The following is a 22,652-nucleotide window of genomic DNA, read 5'->3' as shown; positions in this document are numbered from 1 at the left end:
ATGGGGTCTCACTGTGTTGCCAGGCTGGTCTTGAACTCGAGGGCTCAAGTGATCCTCCTGCATAAGTCTCCCAAAGTGCTGAGACTACAAGCATCAACTACCTCATATCCAGTCAGATTAAGTATTACTATTATTATTATTACTTACTTTTCTCCCTAGATTGCTCAGCAGAACAGATTTTTTTTTTTTTTTTTTTTTTTTTATAAGACAGAGTCTTACTCTGTTCCCCAGTGCCAGGCTGGAGTGCAGTGGTGCGATCTCGGCTCACTGCAACCTCCGCCTCCCGGGTTCAAGCAATTCTCCTGCCTCAGCCTCCCGTGTAGCTGGGACCATAGGCGCATGCCACCATGCTCAGCTAATTTCTGTACTTTTAGTAGAGACGGGGTTTCACCATGTTGGCCAGGATGGTCTCGATCTCTTGACCTGGTGATCCGCCCGCCTCAGCTTCCCAAAGTGCTGGGATTATAGGCATGAGTCACTGCACCCTGGTCCAGATTAAGTTTTTTTTTTTCTTTTTTTTGAGACGGAGTTTCGCTCTTGTTACCCAGGCTGGAGTGCAATGGCACGATCTCGGCTCACCGTAACCTCCGCCTCCCGGGTTCAGGCAATTCTCCTGCCCCAGCCTCCTGAGTAGCTGGGATTACAGGCACGCGCCACCATGCCCAGCTAATTTTTTGTATTTTTAGTAGAGACGGGGTTTCACCATGTTGACCAGGATGGTCTCAATCTCTTGACCTCGTGATCCACCCGCCTCGGCCTCCCACAGTGCTGGGATTACAGGCTTCAGCCACCGCGCCCGGCCCAGATTAAGTTTTTTTAATAAAAATTTAGCAACCTAATTTAGTCTTCAAAGAGTTAGTATGAAAAAAAGAATGTAAATGCCACAATTAATTTTTATGCTAATTACATGTAGAAATGATACCACTTTGGATATTTTGAAGATTTAGTATGAAAACAGAATATCTCATTAATAACATATATAATGATTACATGTTGAAATAATATTTTTGATATATGCGTGAAATAAAATATATTAACATGTTTCACCTGTTTCCTTTCTAGCTTTGAGACAGAGTCTTATTCTTGTTGCCCAGGCTGGAGTGCAATGGCATGATCTTGGCTCACTGCAACCTCCGCATCCCGGGTTCAAGCAATTCTCCTGCCTCAGCCTCCTGAATAGCTGGGGTTACAGGCATGTGCCACCATGTCTGGCCAATTTTTGTATTTTTAGTAGAGAAGGGGTTTCTCTGTATTGGTCAGGTTTGGTCTCAAACTCTTGACCTCAGGTGATCCACCCCCCTTGGCCTCCCTGTGAGCCACAGCACTGGCCTCCTTTTTAGTTTTATTTTTTAAGTGACTACCAGAAAAGTTAAGATTATGTATGTGACCTGCATTAGGTTTCTAATGAATAATGCCACTTTAGAGTATTCCATTGAATGATTCATCTACTGTGGATGGATACTGAGATGTTTCTAGTTTTTACTTACTACAAACAATGCTGCTTTGAACATTCTTATATTTGTATCTTGATAACACTTTTGCCTGAGTTTCTCTAAGATGTAATAAGGGTACAAAATTGTTTTCCTAAGAAGTTGTGCTATTTCAAGTGGCAGACTGAGAACATGCCAAGTCTCTACCTGTTCAACCTCCACCAAATCCCTGAAAGTTATACAACAGAAATAATTTAAAAATCCACAACCTTAGCTCAAAATGTGGAAGCAGTTCTACAAATGCTCCCCTACCAGAAATGCCTGGGAACTACCTACAAGTTATTGGTTGGGACAAGGCAGTAGGAGAAGCCAGAGGCACATCAACCCCATATCCTTCTTCCTTGAGCCAGGCAGCAGTATCTTCCTCCAGGCAGGAACAATTGTCAGAAAGTGGGCAGCGTCCTGGAACCCTGGAAGAAGGGTGTACACTCCCTTACTAGCCATCTCCCACACCTTCCTTATTCTCAGCAGAGTCCATCTGGAACACTACCCCTGGAATCTCACCTCTCCTCTAGAGCTAGAAAACAGAATTGTCTGGTTCCAGCATTTTTTTCTTATTAATAAGATATCAGACAAGGGTGGGGAAAACTATTTTAAAGTAGTCATAATTCCTCTTCTTAGATTACTATGTCTTTTTTTTTTTTTTTTTTTTTTTAGACTTAGTCTCACTCTGTTGGCCGGGTTGGAGTGCAGTGGCGTGATCTCGGCTGACTGCAACCTCCGTCTCCTGGGTTTAAGCAATTCTCTTGCCTCAGCTTCCCAAGTAGCTGGGATCACAGACACCCACCACCATGCCTGGCTAATTCTTGTATCTTTAGCAGAGATGGGGTTTCGCCATATTGGCCAGGCTGGTCTCAAACTCCTGACCTCAAGTGATCCAATCACCTCGGCCACCCAAGGTACTGGGATTACAGTCATGAGCCACTGCGCCCAGCATGTGTTTTATTTTAAATTTAGAACTCATGTATGACTTGTCTATATAATTACATTAGTTCAATGTGTGTTGAACTAATGATGTAACACACAAACTGTTGTGAAAAACGTCAGTTACTTCTAATGTAAGCATTTTTTCCAAAATCATTTATGTGTCTAAACTAATTCCTTTTATAAATCAGTAAGAAAATGATAAAACAATTCAACAGGAAAATGAACAAAGGACAGACAACTCAGAGAAGAAACACAAATGTTCAATAAACATATAAAGGTATTTAATTAAATTCATGAGTAATCAGAAAAATTCAAATTTAGATGGAAGCCCCTTTATTCATCTATAACATCAACAAAAAGTTGGAGAATACCTTGAGCCCTGGAGTTTGAGACCATCAACAAAAAGTTGGTGAAAAAGTGTGGGGAAATGAATGCTGTCATATTCTGTTGACAACAGAGTAAGTTGGCACAACATTTTTGAGGGCAATTAAAATTTTATATCTACACAGTCTTCACCCCAACAATTCCATTTCTAGATATCTATTTTACAGGAATAGTTGCCCATGTTCACAAAAAAGCATATACAGGGATTTCATTGCAGCAATGCATGTAACAAGAAAACTAAATGTAATCTAAATATTAATCAATGGGGGAATCATTAAATAAACTATGATGCATCCATACTATGGATATGCAGGAGTTTAAAATGAATGCGGTAACCCTCTAAGTACTGGGAAGGAAAGAAATCTAAATCGTATCATGAAGTGAAAGAATCAAGTTGCAAGATGTTACCACTCATGTAAAGAAGAAAGATTTTAAAAACCACACAACAAATCTATTTTGCTTTATGTAAATATGTATGTATGCAATGGGAAAAACTCTGGAAGGATATATACTAAATGCAGAATAGCATTATCTCAGGGATGAGGGAGTAGGGCACAACAAGGGATTTTGTTGTATCTCTTACATCATTTTTATACATTAAAAACAAAATCATGGGCTGGGGGTGGTGGCTCATGCCTGTAATACCAGCATTTTGGGAGGCCAAGGTGGCAGGATCACTTGAGCCCTGGAGTTCGAGACCAGCCTAAGCAGCATAGGGAGACCCTGACTCTACAAAAAATACAAATTTAGGTGGGCGTGGTGGCATGCGCCTATGCTCCCAGCTACTTGGGAGGCTGAGGTGGAGGATCACTTGAGCCTGGGAGGCAGAGGCTGCAGTGAGCAGTGATTGTGCCACTGTACTCCAGTCTGGGGAACAAGGTAAGACCCTGTCTCTGAAAAAAAAAAAAAAAAAAAAGAGAGAGGAAAAAAAGGGAATATAATCATGTATTATTTGTATGATAAAAAATAAATTTAAATTGCCTCTTAAAGAGAGCTCACCAAATTTAATTCTAAAATAACCACAGGATTGCAATCAACAGAGGTTGATTTGGGGTATGGAGGGGAAATACATTTTCTCAGAAGTACAGACCTCAAAATTCTGGACCAAGGGTGTTACAATGCAGTTAGTTTTTTTGTCATGTTTGGAGAGAACATACTCAGAGTTTCTCAGTCCAACTGTATGCTTTCCATACATTTCCATCAATGTAAGAAATATAGTTTCCTGGCCGGGTGCGGTGGCTCAAGCCTGTAATCCCAGCACTTTGGGAGGCCGAGGCGGGTGGATCACGAGGTCAAGAGATCAAGACCATCCTGGTCAACATGGTGAAACTACAAAAAATTAGCTGGGCATGGTGGCGCGTGCCTGTAATCCCAGCTACTCAGGAGGCTGAGGCAGGAGAATTGCCTGAACCCGGGAGGCGGAGGTTGCGGTGAGCCGAGATCGCGCCATTGCACTCCAGCCTGGGTAACAAGAGCGAAACTCCGTCTCAAAAAAAAAAAAAAAAAAAAGAAAAAGAAATATAGTTTCCTTGGAAATTCCGTAAAGAAACACAGTTTATATCCTTGAATAGGTAGGAAAAGAATGAACAGGATAAGAAAAAGAATCATGGCAACCTTGTCAGGGATATTCAGTTACAGAAAATAACACCTGCCTTCTAATTTCCAGAGCTATCGGCTTCCCAGTTTGCACAATTAATCAAGAAATAATGTGGGGCCACTGGCACAAATGATGAGGTGTCTCCCGAAGCTTAACTTCCTGTCCGTCCAATCTCTTAGATGATGCCAGTTAATTACTTTGAATATAAGTATTTTATCCAAAAGCACTTATTTTGTCTAAACAACTCCTTCTACAAATCAATACAAAAATCGTAAATAATTCAACAGAAAGTGGGCAAAAGCTTAACATTATCAACAAATAAGAAGAAAGAAACCGTATGCTTTGGCCCAGTGCCCTCTGCTGAAACACCAAAGCTTTGGCCCAGTGCCCTCTGCTGAAACATCCTAGGATTTTTCTTTCCACTTCTATTACAACCGATCTGATTTAGCCCCTTCACACTTTACTCTTAGGTTTTGCTAGACCTTTCTATTTGTCTCCCTGAATTAAGGTTTCTCCTCTAGGGCACTCTAAATATGGATTCTAAAATAATTCTTTGCATGTCTATACTTGAACATAAAGCAAAAAAACAAAATAATCTTTCTATTTTAATCATTTCATCTCTCTTGCTTGGAAACTTTCAATGGCTTTCCATATCTCACTGTGTAACTTTCAAACTCCTATAGCTGATAATCGAGGTTTTACACAATCATATCTTCATTGTTCCCTCATGTGATTCTGTGCAGTGAGATGGGTCTAAATTCCAACCATACCTGTAGCCATGCCTTTGCCTAGACTATATACTCCCATTTTTTTTTTTCTGTTTAACAAATTATAGCTACTCTTTAAGACCCAAGTAAAGTTTTAGCTTATCCATGTAGCTTTCCCTGACCGCCACACCTCAAGGATCACAGATTCTGGTAAATTCTAGCACCGATGTTCTGCATTATCTTTTAGTGTTTAACTATATATACCTCCCTTTTTGTGCCTATTCTCTCCCTTCCTTCCTATCATTTTCATGTTCTGGAGACGGTAGTATACTTGGCCCTGGGTTGGACACAAAACGAGTGCTACAGATAGAAAGCCAGGGACAAAGATGAGTTCTGGACAAAACTAAAGGACTGAGTAATCATGTTAACAACCAACACTCCTACATATGCTAGGCACTGATGAAAGTATTTCATGTATTCCTCACCTGAATTTTGCAACAATCCTGTGAAATGGTAACTAGCATAATCCCCAGTTTAAAGATGAGGAAACTGAGTCACAGAGCAGAAAAACTTGCTCTGGGTCACCAAGCTAATAAATGACAGACCTGGGTTCAAACCCAGGCAGCCTTGCTCCAGAATCAACTCTTAAGCCCTTAGAGCATCATCACTGAGATGGGGAGAGGGACAGGCTGCTGTAAATAGGGTGAAGTGAAAATGGGAGGAGAGCAACAGTTAAGCAATGATGTGATGAGGCTAAATAAAAATGGATAAGAAAACGAGTAAGGGTAAAAGACTAGAGTAAAAGTAAAAGACTGGAGAAGGGGCCTAACAGTAAAGGAGAATGAGGAGAAGGAAGAGTGGACAAGCAAAGGTGAAAGCAGAAAGTCAGCTATCAGTATGGCTTCGGGAGATAAGGCAGACCCAGGAAGGCCTCCGGGAAAAGCCTGCCATGTCAGGCAGGACACAGAGGACAATGGAGGAAAGGTGATGCTTACAAGATAGTGAAGGTGACATTGTAGGTGTTGGGCTCTGGCACAGGCACGTGGCGGAGCCTCTGCTTTGGTTTGAGATCAATACACGACAGCGTCTCATCTCTGCAGGTACAGAGCTCACACGTTGGTGCTTGTGGAGGCCTGTTCCTCTGGTGCAGTTAAAGCCTTATTTTGGGCGTAAGTTTCAGGCTGCACCAGTGAATCCCGAGTAGGTTCTAGATCAGTAGGTGGACCTGTGACTTCAGACAGGTTTTGATGCTGAGTCTGAACCTTGTCTGGACGAGGAGCTGTAGTCTTCTCCAGGGCTGTAGAATGTCCAGTCTCTGTAGTGGGTTCTGGAGTGATGGTAAGCCCCAGATCCAAATGTAGAACTCTGAGTTGAGTCAGGTTTGAATGCTGAGTCTGACCCTTGTCTGAAGGTAGAAGTGTCACCTCAGGGTGTTTTGGAGAAGCTGTAGCCATCAGGGCTGTGGAAGGTTCAATCTCTATGGTGGATTCAGGAGTGATGGTAAGCCCCAGATCCAAAGGTTGATCTGTCACTCTTGGTGGCATTGGATGCTGAGCTTGATTCTGACCTGGTGTTTGAACTGTTACCTCTTGATGTGCTAGAAGTTGGGGCACAATTTTTTAGGAGGCTGAGTTGGGGTCTCCTGCATGGTTGGAGAAAGTTCAACCTCTGTCATGGATTCTGGGGTGATGGTAACCTCTAGGTCCAGAGGCTGAACTATGACTTGAGTCAGGTTTGAATGCTGAGTCTGACCCTTGTCTGAAGGTAGAAGTGTCACCTCAGGCTGTTTTGGAGGAGGAGCTGTAGCCATCAGGGCTGTGGAATGTTCAACTTCTGTAGTGGATTCAGGAGTGATGGTAAGCCCCAGATCCAAAGGTTGAACTGTGGCTTGAGTCAGGTTTGAATGCTGAATCTGAACATGGTCTGGATGTGGAAGTGTCACCTTACGGTGCTTTGAAGGAACTATAGTCTTCTTCAGGGGTGTAGTATGTTCAACCTCCGTAGTGGGTTCTGGGGGTATGGTAAGTCTCAGGTCCAAAGACAGAACTGCAACGCTGGGTGACATTGGGTGCTGAGCTTGATCCTGACCTGGTGTTGGAACTATTACCTCTTGATACACTGGAAGTTGGGGTACAACTTTCTTAGGAGGCTGAGTTGGGGTCTCCTGTGAGGTTGGAGAAAGTTCAACTTCTGTTGTGGATTCTGGGGTGATGGTAAGCCCCAGGTCTAAAGGTTGAACTGGACACTAAGCGACACTGAGCGGTGAGCTTGATCTTGACCTGGTGTTGGAACTGTCACCTCATAATGAGCTGGAGGTTGAGCTGCAACATTCTTAGATGGCTCTGGAACCTGAGCTGGGACCATCTGCTGGCTTGAAGGTTCTAGAACCTTAGGGGGCTCTGGGGCCTGAACTATGGCTTCCTGCTGGGGTCGAGAAGGTTCTGCCTCCATAGAGGGTGCTGGAACCTCCTGCTGAGTTAGAGATGGTTCCACCTCTTCAAGGAACTCTGGAGGCAAAGATGGGGCCATCTGCTGGGTCAGAGAAGGTTCTATCACCATAGGGGGCTCTGAAGACTGAGCAGGGACTGCTTGCTGGACTGGAGAGGATCCTACCTCTTTAGGTGGCTCTAAAAGCTCAGTTGGGGCCTGCTGTAGGACAGGAGACGGTTCGACCTTCCCAGGTGGCTCTGATGGCTGAGCTGGTATCTCCTGCTGCAGTGGAAGGCTGATGATCTCTTCTGTGGACTTCAGAGGATGACCTGAGGCTTCCTACTGGGTTACAGATGGTTCAACCTCCTTAAGGGGCAATGGTGGTTCAGCTGGTAACTCTTGCCAGACTGGAGAAGGTTCTACGTCCTTAGGGGAATCTGGAGTCTGAATTGTGGCCTCTTGCTGGACTGGAGGTTCAATCTTTTCAGGAGAATACAGAGGTGGGGAAGGGAGATCAGGCTGGACTAGAGAAAAGTCTGCCTGCTCAGTGGGAATAGGAGGGTTGTCCTGCTGGACTGGAGAAGGTTCAACCCCCATAGTGACTGCTGTAGGTATGGTAAGCCCCAGATCCACATTTTTAACTGTGGTATTAGGCAAAGGTGAATTACTTCTGAATACTGGAGACAGATCTAGAGGTGAAAATACCATCTCATTACTCAAATGGACTGAGCTGAGTTGGAGGCTGAGTTGTGGGCTCTTGATGGACTGGAGGAAGTTCATCATTTTCAGGGGTATTTAGCTGCTGAATTATAATCTCTTGCTGGTGTTTCAAATGTTGAAACTGCTCAGGGGATATTAAAGGCTGAGCTGGGGCCCCCTGTTGGGTTAAAATTTCAACCTGATTAGTGAGATTTGGAGTCACTGTAACCATGTGATCCACAGGTTTTTTTTTTTTTTTTTTTTTTTTTTTTTTTGAGACGGAGTTTCACTCATGTTACCCAGGCTGGAGTGCAATGGCGCGATCTCGGCTCACCGCAACCTCCGCCTCCTGGGTTCAGGCAATTCTCCTGCCTCAGCCTCCTGAGTAGCTGGGATTACAGGCACGCGCCACCATGCCCAGCTAATTTTTTGTAGTTTTAGTAGAGACGGGGTTTCACCATGTTGACCAGGATGGTCTCGATCTCTTGACCTCGTGATCCACCCGCCTCGGCCTCCCAAAGTGCTGGGATTACAGGCTTGAGCCACCGCGCCCGGCCAGATCCACAGGTTTAACAGTGACATTGTGCAATGCTGGAGGTTGAACATGTTGATCATAACTTAGAGAAGAAACTGGTACCTCATGATGCTCCGGAGGTTGTGCTACAACTTCATTAGGGAGCTGTGGAATTTGAGCTGGGGCCTCTTGCTGGATTAGAGGAGACTCAACCTCCTCAGGGGTCTGTGGATGCTCAGCTGCAGCCTCCTTCTGGGTTGCAGAGGGGTTCTCATCCTTAGTAGGTTCTGGAGACTGAAGTCTCCTGTTGAATTGGTAAAGGTCCATCTTTCAATGACTCTGGAAGCAGGGGTGGGCCCCCGTGCTGGGTGGTGAAAGGTTCTACATCCCTAACTGGTCCTTAGAGCTGAGCTGTAGCCTCCTGGTGGATTGGAGAAGTTCCCATCTCTGCAGTAGTCTCTGTTGTTATGGTGAGCTGCACGTCTGGAGGCTTAACAGTGATACTGGGCAAATCTGAATGCTGAGCTTGATGGTGACCTGCAGGTAAAACTGTTACTTCGTGATGTTCTGGAGGCTGAGCTGGGGTCTCCTGCTGGGCTGGAGAAGATTCAAGCTCCTAGAAGACTCAGAAGGCTGAGCTGGCTGCTCCTGCTCACTGGGGGAAAAGTTCAGGCTCCATAGGAGGACCTGGAGGCTCCTTTGTGGCCTCCTATTGGGTTGCAGAAGGTTCTACCTCCTCTGGAGGCTGAGCCTGGATCCTCCTGCTGGGCTTGGGAAGATTCTGTCTCCTTGGTAGGCTCTGAAGTTATAGCAATCTCCATATCTGCAGGTTTAATTGTAATGTTGGGCAAGTTATAATGAGCTTGATCCTTACCTGGAGGTTGAACTGTCACCTCATGATTCGGTGGAGTTTGAGTTAGACTTTCCACACCTCTGTGGAGGCTGAGCTGGGGCCTCCTGCCGGGTCAGAGAAGGTTCAGCCCCCGAAGGAAACTCGGAAGGCTGAGCTGGCTGCTCCTGCTCACTGGGGAAACGTTCAGCCTCCACAGGAGGACCTGGAGGCTCAGCTGGGGTCTCTTGCTGGGATGCAGGTTTCGTCTCAGAGTGCTCTGGTATCTGAGCTGTGGCCTCTAATTGGGTTGAGGAAGACTTCACCTTCTTGGGGTGCTTTGGAGGCCTGTTCCTGGTTTGATGTAAGTTCCTTTCCTAGCTCTGGAGTTCCTGTAAGCTCCACATCCATAGGTTTGACTGTGACATTGGGCAAGTTTGAGTGCTGAGCTTCACTCCAACTTTTAAATGGAACATTTAACTCGTGCTGTATTGATGGGCGAGTTCCAGTCTCTTCAGAGACAGGTAGCTGCTGCGCTTGGGCCAGCTGCTCTGCTGAAGAAAAGCTGACCCCCTCAAGGGACTGTGAAGGCAGAGCTGGGGCCTCCTGCTGGGTTGAAGAAGGTTCTACCTCCTCAGGGAGCTGTGGAAGCCGCACTGGGGCTTCTTGCTGGAGGGAAGAGGACTGGAGCTCTTCAGGCATCTCTGGATTTTGAGTTTCAGGCTCTAGATGGAATTGAGAAAGTCACTTGCTCAGGGGGCCCTGGAGGCTCATCTGAGTTCACCTGGAGTTCTGGCGGCAGGCTGCTGGGATACAGCATATCCATACTTGAATCTAAATACTCATCCTGCAAAGTTTGTTTCTGATGCTGAGGTTTTGATACAAATCGACGTGGAGTTCCCACAACCTTAGCAAGCCCCCAGTGCTGAGCTGGATCTTTCTTCAGGTCCTTGGGAGAAACTATAAACTCCGCTGCTTTTGAATCCTTACTGTCTAGAGGTGGAATGAGTATTTCATCTGCCTGATGATCTGCAGCCTGATCTAGATCTGTAGTCTGAACCTTACTTTTGAGGTAAGGAGGCTGAACTAGGGTTTGGTTCTGATCCCAGTCCAGCATTGGACCCACCTCTGGGAGGCTTTCTTGCTGAGTCAGCTTGTCATTCAGATCCGGGTGTCCAGACAATTAGGGCTCTGGCCCTGGGGACAACTCTCTAGCTGAATCCGTGACCAGGAATGGAACCAAATTCTCAGTCGATTCCTGGGGCGGGGCTGACCTCTGGGAGGAAGCAGAGGACCCCAGCTAATCAAAGCCCCCGGGGTCTGCTGGGGAAGTAAGCACATGGGGAGATTCCCATGGGAGATTGGAGGAGTGCCAAGACCAGGGCTCAGTCAGCCCCAGTGGGTTAGAGGTCAGCTGGAGCGGGTCCTTGAGGTCCGCTGAGCCTCCTGGACTAGTAGCCACAATAGTTGCCACGTAAATAGGGGTCATGGGGCCCAGAGAGGCAGCTGGAACATGACAACCGCTGGCGCCACGCATTGAGCGAGAGTCATTCTGGCAGCCCCTAGAGGCTTGCGTTTCTGACAAGCACACGCCCCGCCCCGTCCTTTATGACACCTTTATTTACGCCCCCTTTATTAGGCTTCCGTCTAGATCTGATCTGCTCCACGTCACCAGGGTGATCTTATCTCACAATTCCGCCCAAGCCCCTCTTCCCACCCCACCCTGCTGGTACAATCCTTCCCTCCCCTTAGCGAGGAAGGATTTCTGCCGCAGACCTGGGTGGTCCCAGGACTCCAGCAGGCTGTTGTGGTGGGGTGGGGGCGAGGCAGAGCTTCCCAAGGAAGTCACAGGACCTCGCCTCTGGATATTCAGAAGCGCTGGCCCAATTCCGGCAGCCTGAACTCTTCCTTCTCCAAGGTGAAATCTGAGAATAGTCTTCCTTCCAGGGAGAGTAACTGACCTGCAAAATGTGCTCCAGTTAAGGTAGCAGGCAGAACGCACATTATAATCGTTTATTCCAAAATGTTGCCATTTTTCCTAAACTTTTTGTATCTTTTGTTGCATGTCTGGTAATTTTAATTCACCACCCTATTGGGTAAGGGCTGCCAGAGAATAAGCGAGGACTCCAAATTTTCTGTAGGAGGCTGTTGGGGGTGGGGAATTCAGTGTAGGAGAGAAGGCTCTAATCCAAGTGAAGAGCCTGTTGCACTAGCCTGCGGAAGAGGCTGAATGTCATCCTGCCTTGAATTAACACATTACCCTAGAAGTTACAGTGCCACCCTTCAGAGGTCTACCCTGTGTGCACACATGGAGAAGTGGCTTAGGTTGTTAAACTCAGCATGTAAAACAAGTTCCTGAAATACGACTGTAACTAGAATCCAGCTATTTTATTACTGACTGACTGGCACAATTAACAGTATGTAAATTCCAAGAAGGTGCTTCATCTTATACCAGTGCCTAGCATACACATATGGTGCATAGTGAGGGTTTTAAAATTGAAGTGGGGTTGGGACCCGTGGCTCACACCTGTAATCCCTGAACTTTGGGAGGCCGAGGTGGGCAGCTCACTGAGATCAGGAGCTGGAGACCAGCCTGATGAACTTGGTGAAACTCCGTCTCTACTAAAAATACAAAATTAGCCGGGAGTGGCGGTGCATGCCTGTAATCCCACCTTCTTGGGAGGCTGAGGCAGGACAATCACTTGAACCCGGGAAGTGGAGGCTGCAGTGAGCCAAGATCACGCCATTGCACTCCTACCTGGAGTGCAACAGGAGCGAAACTCCATCTCAAAAAAATTAAATTAAATTGAAAATTGAAGGGATCGGAGTGAAAAAGAAAACTGAAGGGATTCCAAGAATCACCTCATTTAGGGATGGACCTATTGTTATAAGTGGATTTCTGAGATCAGTGCTGACTTCCTCTCACATTTCACAGGAAGCTAGACTTCTTAAAGCTTGAAGTTTCTTTGGTGGGTTTCATTTAAATTGAATTAAAATAAGTATTGTACAGGGAAAAACTTCAAAACACTTTACAACTTTGGGAAGAAAGTTAAATAAAACACCCTAGCCCCAAATTAAATTCCCACTGAAATGAAAAACTTTTGGTCCTTTTTAAAAAAACACTCCAGGCCGGGCGCGGTGGCTCAAGCCTGTAATCCCAGCACTGTGGGAGGCCGAGGCGGGTGGATCACGAGGTCAAGAGATCGAGACCATCCTGGTCAACATGGTGAAACCCCATCTCTACTAAAACTACAAAAAATTAGCTGGGCATGGTGGCGCGTGCCTGTAATCCCAGCGACTCAGGAGGCTGGGGCAGGAGAATTGCCTGAACCCAGGAGGCGGAGGTTGTGGTGAGCCGAGATCGCGCCATTGCACTCCAGCCTGGGTAACAAGAGCGAAACTCCGTCTAAAAAAAAAAAAAACATTCCATATATAGTAAATAATGACTGTTTTCTTTTAGAGATTAATTTAGAAACGTAATCCTTATTTAAGAGCTTTTATATGCAGTCATGTGTTGCTTGCCATGTGAGGAGAAGCTTGAGAAATGTGTCATTAGGTGATTTCACCATTGTGCTAACATCACAGCATTTACTTACACAAACCTAGGTGGTATAGCCTACAGCACACCTATGCTATATAGTATGGCCTGTGACTCCTAGGCTACAAACCTGTACTGTATGTTACTGTACTGAATACTGAAGATAATTGTAACACAATGGCAAGTATTTGTGTATGTAAACATGGAAAAGGTATAAAAGCAAAAATATACTTTTACTGTATAAAAGTAAAAATGGGGGCTGGGCACAGTGGCTCACACCATTGTAATCCCAGCACTTTGGGAGGCTGAGGTGGGTGGATCACCTGAGGTCAAGAGTTCACGACCAGTCTGGCCAACATGGTAAAAACCTGCCACTACTAAAAATACAAGAATTAGCTGAGTGTGGTGGCGCATGCCTGTAATCCCAGCTACTCAGGAGGCTGAGGCAGGAGAATCGCTTGAACTCAGGAGGTAGAGGTTTCGGTGAGCTGAGGTCGAGACACTGCATTCCAGGCTAGGAGACAGAGTGAGCGAGACTCCATCTCAAAAAAAAAAAAAAAAAAAAAGAAAGATTAAAAAAAAGGTCTAATTTTCCTTTAGTCATAAAATGTAGTCTAAACATAGTTGAGACTTATGTAACGTAGGACTCACCCTACTGTATTTACCATTTATTTCCTAACTGAAACAAGACTGGGAAGGAGGTATATATAAACAAAACCAAAGAAATACCCCCAACCCTACTCTGCTTTCATTCTGCCTTCTTTGGGCCTTTTCTAAAATAATTATATTTTTTGAATAGTAACACAAATACATTATACCAATTTCTTTTCTTTTTTTCTTGAGACAGAGTCTTGCTCTGTCGCACAGGCTGGAATGTAGTGGCACAATCTTGGCTCACTGCAGCTTCCACTTCCCAGGTTCAAGTGATTCTCCTGTCTCAACCTCCCGAGGAGCTGGGATTATAGGAGTGTGCCACCACACCCAGCTAATTTTTGTATTTTTAGTAGAGAATGGGTTTCACCATGTTGGCCAGGCTGGTCTTGAACTCCAGACCTCAAATGATCCGCCCACCTCAGTCTCCCAAAGTGCTGGGATTACAGGCATGAGCCACCATGCCCAGCCCAAATTTTAAAAATATAGTAAAATGCAACTCAGTTTCCCTTCAGAGTCTATCTTTACAAAAATTTTTATCTTCATGGTCAAGCAAATACAAACATAAATATGCAGGCACACTCCTGAATACCCACAGAATGCACCATTTTAATATTTCACAATAAAATACCTCAGTTTTACTCTCCAAGCTACACCAAATGTTCATCCCTCTCAACATATTTTTTGGCTAATGATTTTATAAAGTAAAATTTTTACATTTAATTATTTCAATCCCAAAACTTAACACAATGTTCTGAAAAAGATGCGTGAAATGTCTGGAGATACATTCCAAACAAAACTAGCAAAACTTTCTAAAAGCTGCTTCAGTATCAACAAAAGGAAGGTACACGTTATTATTACACAGGAGGGAATGTTAACAATCATATTAATTAGTAACCAAGAAGAAATGCTTAATAATTTTATTAAAAATTTTGTTAATTGCATGAATTAATTGTAATGCAGGCCTTACCCTACTGTATTCACCATTTATTTCCTAACTGAAACAAGACTGGGAAGGAGGTATACATAAATAAAACCAAAGAAATACCCCCAACCCTACTCTGCTTTCATTTTGCCTTCTTTAGGTGTTTTCTAAAACAATTATATTTTTTGAATAGTAACACAAGTAACAAGGCCAGGCATGATGGGATCTCAGCACTGTGGGATTCCAAGGTGGGAGGATCACATGAGCCTAGGAGTTTGAAACCAGCCTGGGTAACATAGGGTTCAGGTTTCGTGGCTACAAAATATTTCTTAAAACTTAGCCAGGCATGGTGGCATGCACCTGTAGTCCTCACTACTCATGAGTCTAAGGCAGGAGGATCACTTTAGCCCATGAGATCAAGGCTGCAGTAAGCTGTGATTATGCCACTGTACTCCAGCCTGGGCAACAAAGCAAGACTCTGTCTAAAAAAAATAATAATAATAATAATTGCTGGATTCATGAATCCATTGATTTTACCTTTTAAGTAATCCAAGTTGTTCTCAGTAGTGGTTTTCCCCAATTTTTATTCTCATGGCTATGATATAAGTATCTATTTCCCCATAATTTTACCAAGCTTGCTCTGGTCTTTCTCAAACTGATAATACCTGAAGGAAAGTTGTTCTTTGCCTAAAGTGAGATATTAGAGATATTTTCCCCAGTAGGTTTGTTGACTTTGTTTATGATGAAAAATAGCCAAATTTATCCTTTCCTTTTGTGAGAGAGGCTGGCTCTGTTGCCCAGGCTGGAGTACAGTGGCAAGATCACAGTTCACTGCAACTTCAAACTCCTGGAGCCAAAGGATCCTCCTGCTTCAGCCTTCAAATAGCTAGTAATACAGGTGCATGCCATCATGCCAAGGTAATCTATTTTTTAATTTTTTTGTAGAGATGGGGTCTTGTTGTTGCCCAAGCTGGTCTTGAACTCCTGGCCTCAAGTGATCCTCCCACCTTGGCTTCCCAAAGTCCTGGGATTACAGGTGTAAGCCACTCTGCCTGGCCTTATCCTTTACTTAATGGCTTCTAAGTTGTGGGTTAAGCTTAGAAAAGCTTTTCTTATTCAAATATTATTTTTAAGATAATAATTCTACCACTGTTCATCCTAATAATTTTATGATTTCATTTTTTACATTTAACCCTCTCATTCATCTGGAATCTATGTGGGGTAAGGAACAACAATGGGGATCCAACTTTTAAATTTCTGGGCTGTTATTCAGTTGTCCTGACACCGCTATTGAGTGAGGCTCTTTCTAGATGTTAGATTTTTCAGAAGTTAGACTCACAAGTAGAGATGACTAGTGAGCGCAGAATTAGTGAAACAGACACCAAAATTAGGGATTTAGGGGCCCTAAAACACATATAACATCAAAAGCACAAAGTCCAGAATCTATCACATATAAAGCATACTGATGACTACTATTGTTAATCTTGAAAGTCCTAAGGATGGATTATCTCTAATTCAGTTAAAATAACTATGTACCACAAATAGGTGTTAATAAACAAGCATATATGGCATATTTACAGCTTGTATAATGTGAGTTCACTTACTTTGTCTTCATAACTACTCTTTAAGAAGATAAGCAGCTGAGATTTTAATTGCCATTTATTGCTGAGAAAAATAATTCAGTAATAGGTACCTTGTTCCTTTACTTACAGAAAATGGTAGTGCCAAACTCAAACTGAGATCTTATATTTCCAAACATTAACCAAATGCCATTATACCCTGCACCAAGTACTTTTACACAAAAATTAGTGAGACTCCCTACTCACAAGGAGGTTGAAACAATTTTTAATTCAATATTTAGACTGATCACATACTTAATTTAAGCATGAAAGGAGGACACAGAAGTAGAAAACATCACCCTTGGCTTTGAGGAAACCTCAAAGATTTACAGCAGTTAAAAAAAAAAGCAAGACTTAAGGGAACAGAAAGTAAGCCTGAAGGTCAGGAGCCATGTCTTATCATGTCTTATGGTATTTACAGCTGGTACAACTAGAAGGTAATGTTCGGTCGGTAAATATTTGTTGGTTGACTAAATGTACTGATCGAACCTTCTAGACAGGAAATATTAGACCCCATTCATTTTCCCCAGGAGCTAAACTTTTGTCTGTGACCAAAGAATCAGCCAAATCATCAAATAGGTCTTATACAATGTAACCAAGAAAGTTCAGGCACCACTTCTGGGCTACACCTATGACTAAATGTATTTCACAGAAAAATAAAAATTTTGAACTACATTCTATTACAAAGCTGCCAAAAGGTTATGAAACAAACAGTTGAAATGCTACAAAAGACAACTATCATTCACTCTTGCTTTATTCTGAATTAAACACATCCTCTGCTTCTATAATAAATAATTGTTCATAATAATTCTCATCAGTAGTGCTTCCTTTGTGTTGTTTCCTTCAGCTACCTTGTCAACATTATCTTTTTTTCAGATTTTTTATTTTTTAATACTAACAATCACTTATCTGCCACATACAATACTAAGGGAGAACAAAATGTGATAAGAAAATGAGTACAAAAATGAACTCAGTTTATAAAGCACAATTTTATTTTATTTTATTTATTTATTTTGATACAGAGTCTTGCTCTGTTGCCCAGGCTCGAGTGCAGTGGTGTAATCTCAGTTCACTGCAACCTCTGCCTCCCAGGTTCAAGCGATTCTCCTGCCTCAGCCTCCCAAGTAGCTGGGATTACATGCATGCACCACCATGCTCAGCTAATTTCTGTACTTTTAGTAGAGATGTGGTTTCACCATGTTGCCCAGGATAGTCTCAATCTCTTGACCTTGTGATCCGCCTGCCTTGGCTTCCCAAAGTACTGGGATTACAGGCGTGAGCCACTGCACCCAGTCCGAAAGTACAATTTTATATCCTGCCACAGACTTCATTCCAGAGTACGCATGCCCTATTCTCCAATCTATTCAGTGACAAGATATTGGCACTGGGGCCCCAAGGACTGTAACTTTTGTTGGCAAAAGCCTTGCATGGGTCAAAATAATTTTTCAACCTTTGACAAAAAAATCCCAATAAGACCAGGCTTCAAATTTCAGTGGGTGATTGCATGTTAGGTATGTTAAGAGTCCTAAACTCAAATAAAAAGGAAAGTGGACAGTAAATTAGTCAGTGCAAAGAACTTACAAAAACATAAGCCCAGAAATTACATGCGATGCCTCGTCTATAAAATAACAAGGAGGCATTACTGTTTACACCAGAGCGACAGGGCTTTCTTGAGTGGTTACTTATACCAAAGGTTTAGTACAGTTAAAGAAGTCTGTCATAAATTGCCTCAATATGCCATAAATGTGGATATATTCTAGGTTAAATTATATGGGTACTACAGAAAGAGATATGTGAGATAAACCAGCACAATACCTGCACACTATAGAATCTGACAGTAGGAAATAAACAGCCAGTTATGAAACAAACTCAATTCTTAATGTTGGAAACAGAATAAGGCTTCATTTTTTTTTTTTTTTTTTTTTTTTGGAGAAAAGACACTAATCATTTAAAACAGATGGACTTTGCACCAACAATGTGAATATGCTTAACATACAGAACTGTACACTTAAAAATGGTTAAGATGCTAAATTTTATGTTATGTGTTTTAGAAAGGGTAATATTTTTTTTTTTTAACAGAGACAATGTCTCGCTCTGTCACCTAGTCTGGAGTGCAATGGAGTGCACAGCTCACTGCATCCTTCAACTCCTGGGCTCAAGTGATCCTTCCACCTCAGCCTCCCTAGTAGCTGGGACTACAGGTGTGTGCCACCAAGCTCAGGCAATTAAAAAAATTGTTTTTGGTAGAGATGGGGTCTTGCTATATTGCCCAGGCTGGTCTCAACTCTTGGCCTCAGCTTCCCAAAGTGCTGCGATTACAGGTGCTAGCCACTGCACCCAGCTATGTTATCTGTTTTTTAACAATTTAAAAGAAAAAAAAAACCTTCAAACGAGCTTTAAATTTCCCTTGAATTTTTAAATGAATAGATTTATGAGTTATTGACTACTTACTATATATACTTGTTACCATGGAGATGGAGGAAAAATATGGATAAAACCTAATTCCTCTTTTCAAGAAGCTCAAAGTTTTTTTTTTTCCAGACACGATCTCACTCTGTCACCCAGTCTGAAGTACAGTGGTACGATCAAGGCCGACTGCAGCCTCAACCTTCTGGGCTCAAGCAATCCTCCTACCTCAAACCTCTTGAGTAAATGGGACCACAGGCATGGACCACCATGCCCACTAATTTTTCTTGGGGGTGTAGGGGGAGATAGAGATGAGATCTATGTTGTCTAGGCTGGTCTCAAACTCCTGGGCTCAGGCGCTCCTCCTGCCTCAGCTTCCCAAAGTGCTGAGATTACAGGCATAAGCCACAGCACCCTGCCTAAAACTCCTTAGAAACAAAAATTGGTAATAATTTTGGATCACCCAAAGTAGGTGAGTAGCCATTTATTCTTTCTTAAACACATTATCTATCTCTTCCCCCTCCCTTCTCTCTGCTGGTTCTAGTTGTACTTTAAAGTCTCTGATGCTTACCATGAAAAATTCTGGGATTCAAACAGATTTGTTAGCCACTATGAAATGGCCCCACCTTGTGTGCCTGAACAATTGCTCCTGGGAGTCCTCAAATAGAGGAGGTATTTCAAATTGGAGAGAAAAGCACATCTAATCTTCTGGCCTTCTCCTAAAGCAATCACCTCCATTCAATTCAACCTAACACTTAAAACTATGCAAACCACTCGGACAAATTGTATCAAAAAGACATCTCGATTTCAGTCCTGATTATCTTCTCTATTCTGAACTCTTAAAAAAACTGTGGTCTATGCCCTATGAATTACTCTTAATCGAGCATTCTTTGTATTGTTTGCAGTTCTTTCGACACTAGAAAGGAAGTTTAAAGGTAATCAAATCTTTCTATCTCCCCAAAAGAATAGGTTAATGCATAATAATGAAAATTTCATTAAAATATATTTATTGGGCATCTCTCCCACATCTCATCAATGAATAGAATTTGTAGAAGTATAAATTAAAAAGTAAAGATTTTAATAACTGAAAATCCTATCTCAAGCCCTGTCTTCTTGGTTTCTCTCTTTTTAATTAATTAATTAATTTTTTCTTTTTTAAAAAATTGAGCCAGGGTCTCGCTATGTTGCCCAGGCTGGTCTTGAACACCTGGCCTCAAACAGTCCTCCAGCCTGAACCTCCCAAATTGCTGGGATTACAGGCATAAGCCACCATACCTGTCCCTGTGTTCCTCTCAACACACTTGAATTGATCAGACTCTGGCATTGAAACTGTGAAAATCCATTTCCAAAATTTGAAGAATTAGTCAACAGCAGCATACTTCTCCCTGAAGATGCCCTTACACAATAAGCTCCCGAGTGACCAGATGTAGAGGTACAGTGCTTCCCATAATTTCTTTTTTTTTTTTTTGAGATGGAGTCTTGCTCTGTCACCCAGGCTGGAGTGCAATGAAACAATCTCAGTTCACTACTACCTCTGCCTTGCAGGTTCAAGCAATTCTCCTCCCTTAGTCTCTCGAGCAGCTGGGATTATAACATGACAGCATGCAACCTGGAAAACTGGGCTAAGGAGCTGATTATTTCATTGATGTGGGAAAACCAGGACATATTTTTTTTGTGTCACAGGGTCACATTTTTTTTGACAGAGGGTCTTGCTCTGTTGCTCAGGCAAGTGGTAAAATTATAGCTAACTGCAGCCTTGCCCTCCTGGGCTCAAGCAGTCCTTCCACCTCAGCCTCACAAGTAGCTGGGACTATGGGCACACACCACTATGCCTGGATAATTTTTTTATTTTTTTGTAGAGTCAAGGTTTCACTGTGTTGCCCAGGATGATCTAGAACTCCTGGGCTCAAGCAATCCTCCCTCCTCAGCCTCCCAAAGTCCTGGGATTACAGGCATGAAACCAGTATGCTTTTTTAACAGCAAAAACTAGAGGCAAATAATAATGAAAAATTTGTTTGTAAAACAAAACATATATTGTTTTAAATACACATATAAAATCATTATGGTGCACAAAAGTTTGCTGCAAGTTATTTCTGTGCTACACCATGTGAAAGAGTTAGAAACGCTACTGATTCCAAGGGATGACTTCCACATTACTACACATCACAAAAACTTAATACAACACTACTGCAGCTGAGGCTTCTTCCCTTCTCCCTCACTAACTGAACTGCCAGGAAAAGCATTCCCTTACCCAGTGCTCAATGTCTATTTAAAACTTTATTACCCCCTAAAAAAAGAAAAGATTAAAAATCTGAATATAAGTAATGTTAGCAGAAAACAAAGGTAAACAGGCATTTATTTTACTACTATGAAAACAAACTTATCTGTGCAGAAAATCCTTATTTCCTATCATAATTCCTGTAACTGAACAGTTCTAGAAAGGACGACAATGGCAGAATGACTCTGAGAGTATATGGTTTATTAATTGTTTAATCTCTCTCTTTTTTTTTTTTTTTTTTTTGGGATGGAGTTTCACTCTTGTTACCCAGGCTGGAGTGCCATGGCGCGATCTCGGCTCACCGCAACCTCCGCCTACTGGGTTCAGGCAATTCTCCTGCCTCAGCCTCCTGAGTAGCTGGGATTACAGGCACACACCACCATGCCCAGCTAATTTTTTGTATTTTTAGTAGAGACGGGGTTTCACCATGTTGACCAGGATGGTCTCGATCTCTTGACCTCGTGATCCACCCGCCTCGGCCTCCCAAAGTGCTGGAATTACAGGCGTGAGCCAAGGCGCCCGGCCCCTGTTTAATCTCTTAATAGATGCATGTTGTAACTATATTTGGCACCAAGATTTAGGCTGGAGTGCAGTGATGTGATCTAGGCTTATTGCAACCTCCGCCTCCTGGGTTCAAGCAATTCTCCTGCCTCAGCCTCTGGAGTAGCTGGGATTACAGGCGCCGGCCACCATGCCTAGCTAATTTTTTTGTATTTTTAGTAGAGACAGGGTTTCACCATGTTAGCCAGGATGATCTCTTTCTCCTGACTTTGTGATCCGCCCACTGCAGCCTCCCAAGTGCTGGGATTACAGGCGTGAGCCACCATGCCTGGCCTTAATTGTTATATTTTTAGTATAGACCGTGTTTCACTATGTTGGTGAGGCTAGTTTTGAATGCCTGACCTCGTGATATGCCCGCCCAGCCTCCCAAAGTGCTGAGATTACAGGTGTGAGCCACCTCGCCCAGCCCGATTCCTCATCTTCTAACTATAATAAAGGTCATAAAGGACCATATATCTTAAATTACACTAACTAACTCTTCTGTGATGGAAACCTAGGAAGAGCTATGGCTTTAGACCAAGTTTTCGTTTTCTAAATATTCTGTCTTTAAGTATATAGAAGTTATAATTATAACATTTGAGATCTAAATGTCTCACAAAACAGTAACAATTTTTAAAACTCAAATTCAAAGAAGTTTTTCATAATAAGGATAAAATGTTAACACTTTCCAATTTGTTTTTAATAGAAATAATCAAGTTGTTTAGCAATTCTTCCATAATTTTCTTAAAAACATGTTTTATTCTTAAGGAAAAATTTCATTGAAAAATAGCTGGTTGGTTGAAGTAAATAAAGGAAAATAAAACTTTTCAGGGCCGGGCGCGGTGGCTCAAGCCTGTATTCCCAGCACTTTGGGAGGCCGAGGCGGGTGGATCACGAGGTCAAGAGATCGAGACCATCCTGGTCAACATGGTGAAACCCCGTCTCTACTAAAAATACAAAAAATTAGCTGGGCATGGTGGTGCGTGCCTGTAATCCCAGCTACTCAGGAGGCTGAGGCAGGAGAATTGCCTGAACCCAGGAGGCGGAGGTTGCAGTGAGCCGAGATCGCGTCATTGCACTCCAGCCTGGGTAACAAGAGTGAAACTCCGTCTCAAAAA

The 22,652-nt window shown here is 43.1% G+C and overlaps 1 long non-coding RNA gene and 2 pseudogenes across 1 annotated transcript; 1 reads left to right on the top strand and 2 right to left on the bottom strand.

Annotated features, from left to right (window-relative positions):
• Positions 1–3,718: 3,718 nt before the first annotated feature.
• Positions 3,719–8,214, bottom strand: LOC116543954 (annotated as a pseudogene).
• Positions 5,305–17,127, top strand: LOC116543961. Its single transcript, XR_004265764.1, has 3 exons — positions 5,305–5,315; positions 5,987–5,989; positions 16,127–17,127. It is a non-coding gene; the product is annotated as an uncharacterized LOC116543961 (long non-coding RNA).
• LOC116543956 lies at positions 9,488–12,209 on the bottom strand (annotated as a pseudogene).
• Positions 17,128–22,652: the final 5,525 nt, after the last annotated feature.

This window comes from Sapajus apella, unplaced genomic scaffold (assembly GCF_009761245.1).
Source record: "Sapajus apella isolate SASKATOON/1434 unplaced genomic scaffold, GSC_monkey_1.0 scaffold201, whole genome shotgun sequence".
NCBI classification, from domain to species: domain Eukaryota; kingdom Metazoa; phylum Chordata; class Mammalia; order Primates; family Cebidae; genus Sapajus; species Sapajus apella.
The sequence above is the reverse complement of the archived record's forward strand: the minus strand, read 5'-3'. Positions and strand labels throughout refer to the sequence as shown.